At 49.0% G+C, this 11,333-nt stretch overlaps 1 non-coding gene across 1 annotated transcript; it reads left to right on the forward strand.

Moving 5' to 3' along the window:
- Positions 1-2,182: 2,182 nt before the first annotated feature.
- Positions 2,183-2,312, forward strand: LOC112310948 (small nucleolar RNA SNORA33). The gene has a single exon (XR_002975445.1). It is a non-coding gene; the product is annotated as a small nucleolar RNA SNORA33 (small nucleolar RNA).
- Positions 2,313-11,333: the final 9,021 nt, after the last annotated feature.

Genomic DNA, 11,333 nt, shown 5'->3' on the forward strand with positions numbered 1-11,333 from the left:
GGTGTAATATGAGGATGTCGGTGGTTTGCACCTCTCCACCCTGTTAGTCTGACTTCACTGCCCACTTCTTACCCTCCACCCTCTGCCGCCAGAATTGCGTTTTCTCCTTTTTCTCACCTTCTCTCTTTTCGTCCCTGACTTTTTAATTTGGATCCTCCAGAGAAGGGCCTGGCTGCTTGCTTTGGCTTCCCAGAGAGAGAGAGGATTTTTTCCTTCATGAAGAAAGCTGAAACCTCCATCTTTTTCTTTTCTTTTGTATTTATTTTTTTCCTTTTTATTGAATATATTGGGGTGACACCGGTTACCAAAATTATACAGGTTTCAGGTGCACAATCCCACAGCACATCAACTGCACACTGCCCACCATTTATCTCCCCTGCACCCTCCTCCACCTCCCCCCATCCCCCCAATCACCACACGCCTTGAAACCTTCATCTTCTTGTTTTTGAAATCTCCATCCACAAATATTGAAACTAAACATCTAGGACATGCGGCATGCCCAGTAATTCCAAACATTAAGATGTCAGTCAACCAACGGTCATTGGTGTCATTTCAACGCCAACAGGACCCCCCCGTTTGGGCCGTGGTGAAGTGGGAGACCATTCAGGGAAGACAGCTCTGTCGTGCAACCACACAGCTGTGGGACAGCAGGCTGTGAGGTGGCCTCGTAGAGGCGGCCCCACTGTGGCAGCCCAGCCCCCATGTGACAGCTCCACTTCTCTCTGGTGAGCCAGCTTGCCTGTTACAGCTCAGCTTTGCCCCCCTGCAGAAGGCCTGACCCTTCAAGATCTGACCTTCTCCAAAACACACATTTCCTCTGGGGAGCCACTCTGAGGGAGTGGTGGTGGGTGTCACTATCAGAGTCACACAGCCCTGAGTTCAAATCCCATGTCTGCTACTTGCAAACTGAGTACATTCAGCGATTTGACCTAGCTGATCCCGTTTGCGTAAGATTGGTGCAAAGTGATGACATCCGTCCTCTGGGGTTTTGTGTGAGAGCCACGTGGTGAGTGTGTGCTATTGCAATTATTCCTAGAAAAGACACCGAGTCTTTGCTTATTTGTTACCTGCAGAAAAAACTCAGAGCTGCAGCTTGTTCCATCCACCGGGGAGAAACCACATTGGCATTTCGTAGGGCTCAGTCTGAGTCTAGTTTTAAGGGAGCCGCTGACTCACAGCACAAAAGGAAGCGTCCAGGCCCAGGCCAGGTGTGTGTTGTCATGAAAGACAACATGTGGGAACATTGGGAGGTAAGGGGCCAAGCAGCTTTGGCCCTTGCTGTATGGGCTCCCTGTTTATAGCTTATAACTGGCCCCCAGTTTGCCCAACTCCCAGCCCTCGGCATGGACAATGGCATGTGATGGTAGATGCTTGCGAAATTTTGTTGACTTGAATTGAATAAGAAATATCTGCAGTAGGCCCAACCATGGAGATTTTAAGAAACAAAATCAGGATGGTGGTTATTTCTGGGGCTCCCTGTTCCCATCTTTTGAACAAAGATCTTGAACGTCATTCTCTCCGTGTTGCCTGAATTCCACTCCTGATGGTTCAAGCAGTAATGCAAAACCCTTTCCCAGAGGAGGGCCTGCGATGCAACCAGCTAATTATGGGGGATGGTTGGTGGAGTGGAAAGCAGTGAGGTCCTGGGGTCAGACAGATGTGTGTTCAAGTGCAGGACCCACTACTTACTAGCTGTGTGACCTTGAGCAGGTCACTTACCCTCACTGAACTGAGTATTATGGGGTTTCTGGACCTCTGTCCCCTCCTAGGCATAAGGTGATGTAATCATCCACTTTTAAAGGTACCATCCTTTCTTCGCTCCTTTTTGGGATGCCAGTGCAAACTCTTCAGGGAGATTAGGCTATGGTAGCGAATCCAGAAGCTGTATAAGAACCATTAGTGAATAAAACTGTCTGGGCATGAGACAATAGGGAAAGGTGGGGAGTGTGGAGAATGTGTGAGCACCTGTCTCGTCCAAAGTGGGCAGCAGCTTCTCAGCTTTAGCCTACATTTATCATGCTAGCGTGCAGTCCAGAAGTTGACAGGTTTTCCAATTTTTCAAAAGAAGTGTCAGGCCTAGATTTTTAAACAAAATCTCCAGATTTTTAAACAGTCGGCATATTTGTCTGCCGGCTACAGAGAACTGCTGGATTCCTGCTTAAAGGCTTTCAAAATGGGCAGGAAGCCAGCCAATGAGTCCGCTTACCTGGATGTGTTTCTGCAGAATTTTAGAGAAAGCTGGCAATAGTAAAGCCATGTTATGAGACTTCAAGACATTGACATCATTAAGGTCCCTGAAAATGGCTATAAGAAAAATAAAATAGCTTTTCTGAGGACTGTTGCTGAGTCTGTGAAGCCGCCCCAGGAACTGAAGCTCTCCTATCCCCACCTTTTCCACTCCCGTTTGTAACCAATAAAGGCCGTTCGTACCGTTGTAAAAAAAAGGAAACAAAAAAATAAAATAAAATGGGCAAGAGATGGCAGCAGGGAACACAGGAAGCAACACCACAAATGACTCTCAGCAAATGATTGCACCACTGTCCACGGACACCAGGGGGCAGTAGTTCACCTGGCATCACCTCCCCCATTTAACGCCCATTGTCAGGAGAGCACTCTCAATTTTCTTTCTGGAGGTTGTCTGCATTCAGTTGTGTTAAATGTACAAAATATGGTCCCCGAAGCGATATTGAGAAGTTGTCTTTCTCCCTCTTAAGTTTCTGTATTGGGTGGAAATTGCCTCCCAGTGGCACGCGGGGGGTTCTTCTAAAAGCTAACCTTGACACTTGACAGAGACCCTAAGAAGGTGGCTGCATGGGAAATGTGTTCATTATGCAAAACAAAATGAAACAAAAAAACCCTTATGCATCTTTAAGAAACAACATTCTAGCACTTCTTGGTGGCAGAGGCAGGTTAGATTGCTGAGAACCCCCTGCACCCCCCAACTTGCAGCGATATTACATTGGGATGGCTCCAGAATGACTCACCTGCGTTTAAAAGAAAATACACTCTACCACTTCTCTCTCCCTCACTCCCAGGCTCTTCTCACTTCCCGGCCTGCTTGGATGTTTCTTTTTCCTCCTTCTAACTCAAAGATGCCACAGAGGAAGAGACTCCAGCAGCACCGCCCCCCCACCCCGGCCCCGACTACTAAAACTATGCCTTATTAGGCATACCCAGTGTGCTCACGTTCAGCTTTTGAGGCACCGCCAAGAGACAGAGTTTGGTGGACCCTGTGTGGCTGTCCCTGGGCTGATGGCTCGTGCCCTGGACTCAGGGTGTTCCACGTTGTGAAATAACCAACTCCTCTATTTCTGTAAAGCAAGACGGATCATTATAGATAAAATAGAAGGCACAAGTAGCAGGAAGAAACGTGCCCATGCACAGCTGTACTGGGTAGTTTTCTGTGCACATTTATTTTTAAATGTGCGATATTTCAGACATGCAGAAGGCATAGCCAATACAGTGGGTGCCTGGGTGCCTGTGTGCCTGCCGCCCAGTTTGAAAAAATACCCTATCGTATTCCCAGTGCACCGAAGCTCCAGCTCAGCCCCTCCCCCATTACATTCCCAGCCCTCCCTCCCAGAGGTAACTTCCAGCTTGAACTTGATGCTTATTATACGCATGCATGGCCTTTTGCTTTTACCAACATGTATATGTTTCTAAATCATATATAGCAATGCTCTGCATGTTTTCCCATGTTCTATATACTCTATGTATCCTCCTGCATTTTGGGGGGGTGGTTCAGCATTATATTTTAGAGGTTTGTATTCGTGTTAATACACTTAGTTCTGCTTCATTAATTTTACACTGCCGTGTAGTATTCCATTTAGAATGTATTTCCCACTTACCTACTGATGGGCAGGGGATCGTTTACAGTCCTTCCCTATTACTAACAGCACTGCAGTGAAATTCTTGTCCGACTCTGGCACCGGGTGAAAGTTTCTGTAGCACAGAGTTCCTCAAAGACTCACCTGAGGACCTTTTAAAAGAGCACCCATACCTGGACTCACTCCAGACCGATAAAGTCCTCCGGCCTCTCTGATCTTCCTGTATCTTGGCTCTAAGTGGAAATAATTGTACTTGTCACGTTATCTCATTACTGGTAGTGGTAACTGGCATTTATTAAGCACTGACTGTGTACTGAGTAATTTATGTGTATTAGTTAATTGGATTTTTGTAACTGTGCCAGGAAGTAAGTATAATTAAACCCATCATATGAAAGGTGAAAATGAGGTTCAGAGAAGTTAGGTAATTAGGCCTGAGGTTACACAGCAAGCAAGTGGCAGGGCCAGGGTTCAAAATCAGTCTTCTCGACTCAGAACTTATATTTTTAACCATTGTGAGACCCTACAATTTCAGAGCTGACAGGTTATACCTTGATTTGTCAGTTTGACAGGTGGGGACACAGGTGGATAGAAGGCAAGGACAGAGCCAGGACACAACCCCAAATCTGTAAACCCCCTATCCATCAACACCTCACTTTCTTATGTAAAGGTACTTTGGGGAAGGGAGTGAGGAGCAGGGCAGGAAAAACCTTGATAAAGCCGTCTTTCTTCTCAAGACAATTCCTGGCTGTTCCGTGGGCACCTGGGTCCACTCTGTATCCACGCTGTGTCGTGAATGACCCCCCCAACTTAGTGAACACTTATTATCTTACACAGTTTGTGTGTGGCAAGAATCTGGGAGCAGCTTAGCTGATGGTCCAACCTGAGGTTGTACCACGCTGTTGGCTGGGGCTGCAGGCATCCGAGGGCTCGAGGACCCATTTGCAAGGCGGCTCACTCACGTGGCCGGCAAGCTGGTGTTGGCTGGCACCGGGGACTTCCGTGCCTCCCCATGTGTGCAGCTCCAGGGGGCTGCTTGAGTGCTCTCTCCACACGGCGGCCTGCTCCCCAACATGAACGATCCAAGAGCCTAATGTCTTTTATGACCCAGCTTTGGAAGTCACCCACTGTCCCCTTTACTGAGCTCTCTGGGTCAGGACGCAGACTCACCTTGGAACGAACCAACCTGGAGGTGAAGGTCATTGGAGGCCACCTTGGAGGCTGCCTACCCTACACCCTCTGCACCCGGCCCTCCTCAGACACAACGGTTCTGCCCGACAGCCTGATGACACAGGCTTCAGGCCCCTTTGGTCTCGTGTGGCCGAGTTGTCAGGGCCTGGAGCTTCTGCAGGTCTGAGACCTACCTGTGAGAACAGAGGGCTGCTTAATGAAAGCTTTCAGGCTGTGTTACTCTCATTGGCCCGAGACACTGCCTTCTTCTGCCACAAAATATGGTCACATTGACATGGAGCCTGGCTCAGGTGCTCCCGAGGCTGTTACATATCACAGCCTGTAATAGATGTGAGTAATACCCTCTCCTCTTCCCGTGTAGTGCCAGTGGCCCAGGGTAGCCACTTGGCTGGCATGGAGTGGGGACTAAGAAGAGCCCCTCTCTGCATCCTCCCCCTTTTAGGCTCCCCTGCGCTGACTGCAGGCTGCCCCTCCTGCAGCGTCCATTGGCGAGGCAGCCAGGGCGTGGGGGCTGTTGTGCAGAGTGGCTGCGGTTCACCCTGGGTCCAGATTGCAGTCCCTTTGGATGTACCCCAAAAGCTCTCAGTGGAGCTTTGTGTTGCTATAGTAACGTGGAGATGAGGAAATTAACATGAGTACTTGGCTAGCCAAGAAAGCCAAGCTTTTAATAAGCATTCCCCTCTTTTAAATAGATAAGAATTCCTAGGAGAGCTTTAGATGGACATCAAAGGGTCTTTTTTTCAGGTGCTGAGAAACTGCTCTTTAACAAAATTATTGTGAAATCAGGGCTGCCCTGATAAGAGAGATGCTGGTGGCTTTGGAGAGCTTACAGGAACCAGAGAACTAAGTTTAGAGCCACGGCAACTTTTTTTGTTTGTTAATATCAGCTTTCTCGAGATATAATTTGCACAGCACACAATTCACTCGTTTAAAGTGTACAATTTGATGGTTTTGGTACCTTCACAGAATTGTGAACCCTTCACCACAATTGATTTGACAACATTTTCATCCCCCCAGAGTGACACCCCTTGCTCTTTAGCCATCGGTCCCTGCTTCTCCAGCACCGTCCTCCCTTAGCCCCGGCAATCTACTTCCTGTCTGTATAGGTGTCTCCGTCCTGGATGTTTCCTATAAATGGAATCGCACAATAGGTGGTTTTTTGTGCCTGGCTTCATTCGGCATTTTTTTTCTTTGCCTCCTTAAGGTTCTCCAAGGTTTCTCTGACCACGACGGTGTCTCCAATCTCTTTGGGAACAATTCATAGGCTTGAGATGGAGAGAAGGGAGCAGGTTCCTTCAAGGCCGGTGACCCTGGCCCTCCCTCTTCCATCTCGAGCCTTCCCAGCTGCTCTGAGACTGTGGTGGGGAAAGCGGCCCCTCCGGAGCATGGCTGGACAGGTGGCACGCCAGCATGAGCTGACTTGCTCTCCACGACTCCTGCTTTCTGAGGCTGGGGCTGGGGGATGATGATCACAGCCAGCAACCACCTGCCAGGTGCCAGGCAGCAGACCAGGAGCATCACACGTGCTAAAACGGTCACATTGTGACAGACCTTTTTCCTTTTTTTAAAAAAATTATATTTTATTGATTACGCAATCACAGTTGTCCTGATTTTCCCCTCTCCACGCAGCATCCCCCACTCCCTCAGGCAATCCTCCCACCATTGTTCATGTCCATGGGTCATGTGTGTAAGTTCTTTGGCTTCTCTATTCCCTATACTGTAATTTACATCCCCATGGCTACTCTGCAACTACCTATTTGTACTTCTTAGTCCCCTCACCTCTTCACCCATTCTTCCCTCCCCACTGCCGATTTGGTAGCCTTCTTTTCTCTTGCTTTTAAGATCCTCTCTTTATCTTTAACCTTTGGCATTTTAATTATGATGTGTCTTGGAGTGGGTCTCTTTGCATCCATCATACTTGGGACTCTGTGCTTCCTGGACGTGCACGACTATTTCCTTCACCAAATTAGGGGAGTTTTCTATCACTATTTTTTCAGATAGATTTCCAATTTCTTGCTTTTTCTCTTCTCCTTCTGGCACCCATATGAGGCAAGTATTGGACCTCTTAAAGTTGTCCCAGAGATTATCTATAGTAGCCTCATTTTTTTTGGATTCTTTTTTCTTGTTGTTCTAATTGGTTGGTTTTTCTTCCTTATGTTCCTATCATTGATTTGATTCTCAGCTTCATCCATTCTACTGTTGTTTCCCTGTAAATTGTTCTTTATTTTCAGTTAGCACATCCTTTGTTTCTGAATGGATCTTTTTTATGCCACCGAGGTCCTCACCAAGTTCCTTGAGCATCCTTATAAACAGCGTTTTGAACTCTGTATCTGATAGATTGCTTGTCTCCAGTTTGTTTAGTTCTTTTTACTGCAGTTTTGATCTGTTGTTTCATTTGGGCCGTGTTTCTTTGCTCATTTTGACAGCCTCCCTGTGTTTATTTCTATGTATTAGGTAGAGCTGCTTTGACTCCGTGCCTTGGTAGTGTGGCCTAATGTAGTAGGTGTTCTGTAGGGTCCAGTGGCACAGCTTCCCCTAACAGCCAAGCTGGGTACTCAAGGTGTGCCCTTCATAGGAACTGAGTACATCCTCCTCTTGTAGTTGAGCCTTGGTTGCAGTTGGCAGGTCAATGGGAGGGATTTACCCAGGCCAGTCAGCTGCAAGGACTGGCTGTGACCACGGACCACCAGCCTCTGCCCTCCGTGGAGGATCAGCTGTGCAGGGGCAGGATGGCGGTGCTCTGTCATAATCTGTAGCTGTCCACTGGGTGCGCTGGCCCTGACACTTCACGGGTGGTGCAGGCCGAGGCCAGCCCCCACCTCTGTTTTGCCCGGGGCACCCTTCCTGAGCTGTAAAGCAATCTGAGATGGCCGCTACTTGTGCTGGCCTTGCGAATTCCCAGGTGAAGCCAATCTGTGACTCTAATCTGGCTGCCGCCAGGGCTCACAGAGCCAGCTGTTTCTTGTTTGAAAGGATTTAGGAGCCAAGACCAGCCATTCTTATGGAAAAGCAGCTTGGGTGGGCCAATAAATTGGGTGGGGCGGAGCCTCTGTTGATCTTTAAGGTCACACTGTGTTAGCCAGGTTGGTGGAGTCTCAGATGTGGCACCAGCCTACCAGCTCTGTGGGGGGAGGGCTCAGCAAAGGGACAATGGCCTCTGCTTGCCCTGATGTCAGACACTTCAGTCTCTCCTTGTATACCACTGGCACCCTTCAGGCTGCCACCCCAGTACTAGAGCTCAGAGGGAGTGAGTCTGAGTAGGTGAGTCCGTGTGTGGGTTCCCCGAGAGGAACTGCTTAGAGCTCCAGCAGCCTCCTCCACCGACTCAATCCCCTCTGGTTTTTGCAGCCAGAAGTTGTAGAGACTTATCTTCCTGGCACTGGAATCCTGGGCTGGGGGGCCTGGTGTGGGTCTGGGACTCCTTGCTCCCGAGATATCCCTCCTGAATTTTTATCCATGTGGGTATGGGGCCAGCTTGTTCCATGTCCACGCCCCTCCCCCCAGTCTGGATGGATGTGGTTTCTTCATTGCCGTAGTTGTCAGACTTCCTTTCAACTCGATTTCTGATGTCCCTGAGTGATGTTTGCTCTGAATTTTAGCTGTAATTTGATGTGGTTGTGTGAAGAGGCGAGCGGTGTCTGCCTACGTCGCCATCTTGACGGGAAGCCCCTTCCTTTTCTTTTTCTTTTTAGGAGAGTCACTTAAACTGCGTCTTGGACTTCATGAAGGTGTTTCCCTGAGCCTGTAATCTGGGTCAGTTTGCTGCAATATTTTTTAGCCATAAACAATGCATATAGAAATACTTTCACTTTTCACCTTCTGCTGGTCTAGATATTACCCTTGTTTATTGTCATTATTTTACTGTGGTAAAATACACATAGCAAGATTTAGCACTGTAATGAGTTTGGGTGGACGGTTTTGTGGTGTTGAACGTACTCACGTTATTGTACGGCCACCACCACCGACCACCCCTAGGACTCCTTTTACGTCCTCAGCTGAAACTCCCTGCCCGTTTTGCGGGAGCTCCGTTCTGTCCTCCCCCAGTCTGGGAGACCCCATCCGCTTGCTGTCTTAGGGTGCTCACCGCTCCAAGTGGCTCCTGGAAGTGGAATCACACAGTATTTGTCTCTGTGACTGGCTCGTGTCACTTAGCATACCGTCCTCAGGGGTCGTCCACATGGTAGGAGGGGTCAGAATTGTCTTCCCTTTGAAGGCTGCATAACCTTGCTCGCGCTCGCTTTTAATACGTGCACATGTACAGCAGAGAGGCCAGCTTGATATCATTTTTTGTTGTTGTCGTTTTAGAGATTTTCAAGGCTGATGTGCTAGTAAAAGACACGGTCACGGACACAGCACTTGAAATGGAGCCGGGGACTGGGGCCGGGGGATTAGCTGTGGGTTAGGGGGATGGAAGTGGGGCTTCCCTGTAGTGGGAACCTGGTCATGTCGTGGGCCCTGAGTCGGGCTGTTGTGAATGGGGGTCCTGGCCCCCCAAACTTAAGGAAGTATGTGAAATAGGCTGAAGCCTCCTCAACCTTAAAGCACGAACAAGGGGAAGTTGTGTAACGCCTTGGCAGGATTTTCAGAGAGTGGCCACAAGCCACATGCGCAGGGATTTTTTGTGGCCGAGAACCAAGTGTTTGGATGACATGGGCCACGTGATGTGTCAGTTTGTCTCAGTCCCACGGTTGAAACACCGGATCTGAGGCCTGACCCGGGTTCACATCTGAACTCCACCACGTCCCAGCTGTGTGATCTCAGGCAAGCGACCGGACCTCCCGAGCCTCAGTTTCCTGAGCTGTAAAACGAGACCAACAGCAGTACCTTTCGCCCAGTCACGTAGTTTCTCTAAATCAATGTTTAAACATAGAGCTTCGCCCTAAGGCAATAATACTGTTGGTGCCATGGCAGGTGCAGAGGGTCTTGTGATCACATTTAAAAGCGGTTTGTCCCACCAGAAATGTAGCTTCCCAAGGCCAGGGGTGTTGGTGTGTTCGGTTGGCTGCGATGTCCCCAGCCCAGTGCCTGGCCCATCATGGATGTGTCATAAATGTTTGTTGAATGAATGAAGCGGTGAGTGAATGAGCAGATGACCTGAAATCACCCTCCACGCTTTGGGAGACATTGAGATAATTTGCAGAAGGTGGTGGACCTGGCTCCTGGCCCCTGGTAAGCATCTGATGAATGTTTGCTATTATTTTTGGCTCGGGCAGTCTGAGGAACGTGGGGTCCTCTGGTTGGAAGACCACCCTCCGCCCATTGCCCCCACCAGCAGCTGCCCTCCCACCTCTTCGGGTCCAGTGAGCCAGAGACATGGTTTGGCTACTTCTGAGCACTCGGTCCAGACAGCTGGACAGCTCTGAACCTTAACAGTTGGGGAGAAGCTGTGCGGTCTAGAGAGAGATGCGCTCGGTTCGCGGGGGCTCAGGGTGTGCAACAACCCGGTCGGTCCTTAGCCGTTATTTATTCTCACGGCAGGCATTTCGGTGAGGGCGATGGCAGGCGGCTGGGCTTCCAGATGTCCTGTGTAAAGGCTCTGTACTTGCTGAGCGCCCGGGAACAAGAAAACCCGCCGTCAGTGGACTTGCCCAGAGCCTGATTTGCTGCATTTTTGTTCTTGTTTAGTTATTACATTAAGTCTCCTGTGATTACAGAGCCGACAGCTGGTAAGGATTTGCATATGGCATGAAATTAAGTTAGTTCATTTTAATGTCTAAACTGAGCAGGGCACGAATTTGTCTGGTGGAAAACTCTGTCTCCCTTATCTTCATGTGCACATCTGCTTTGGGCCTGGCTTCTGATGTCTTCAAGTGTGATTTCTCCCCTGCAGAGGACAGGGGATCCGTGGCTCCCTCGAGAAACCCAGGAGGGGTTTTGGACTTGGGGGCTTAGAGAATTCTCTTTTAAGCTTCAGGAGCAATTAAGACTCAGGGGCTGCTGTGAAAAGACCAGCATTCCGGTCCCCAGCTTTGTGTCTCTTTTGCTGTGCTGCCTTGGGCAGGTCACTTTCCCTCTCTGTACCTCAATTTCCAAATCTGTCAAACGAGGAATTGGAAGTAATAAGTGCTCATCTATAGGGATGCTTTTGACATTTGCAGTGGCTCAGTTTTTCATTGTGTGTGTGACTGGGTGAGATATTGTACAGTGTTTAGCATCTCTGGTCCTTAGGCATTACCTGCCAGCATCCTCCCCCAATCACTGCCAACTAAAAAATACCTCCGTTCACTTCCTAACGCCTCTGTAGCAATCCCATCAGTAACACCAATACAAATGTTCCAGTTCCCTGCCTCTGACCTGGTCACCTTTAACATGGGACCT

Source organism: Desmodus rotundus, chromosome 7 (assembly GCF_022682495.2).
Source record: "Desmodus rotundus isolate HL8 chromosome 7, HLdesRot8A.1, whole genome shotgun sequence".
NCBI classification, from domain to species: domain Eukaryota; kingdom Metazoa; phylum Chordata; class Mammalia; order Chiroptera; family Phyllostomidae; genus Desmodus; species Desmodus rotundus.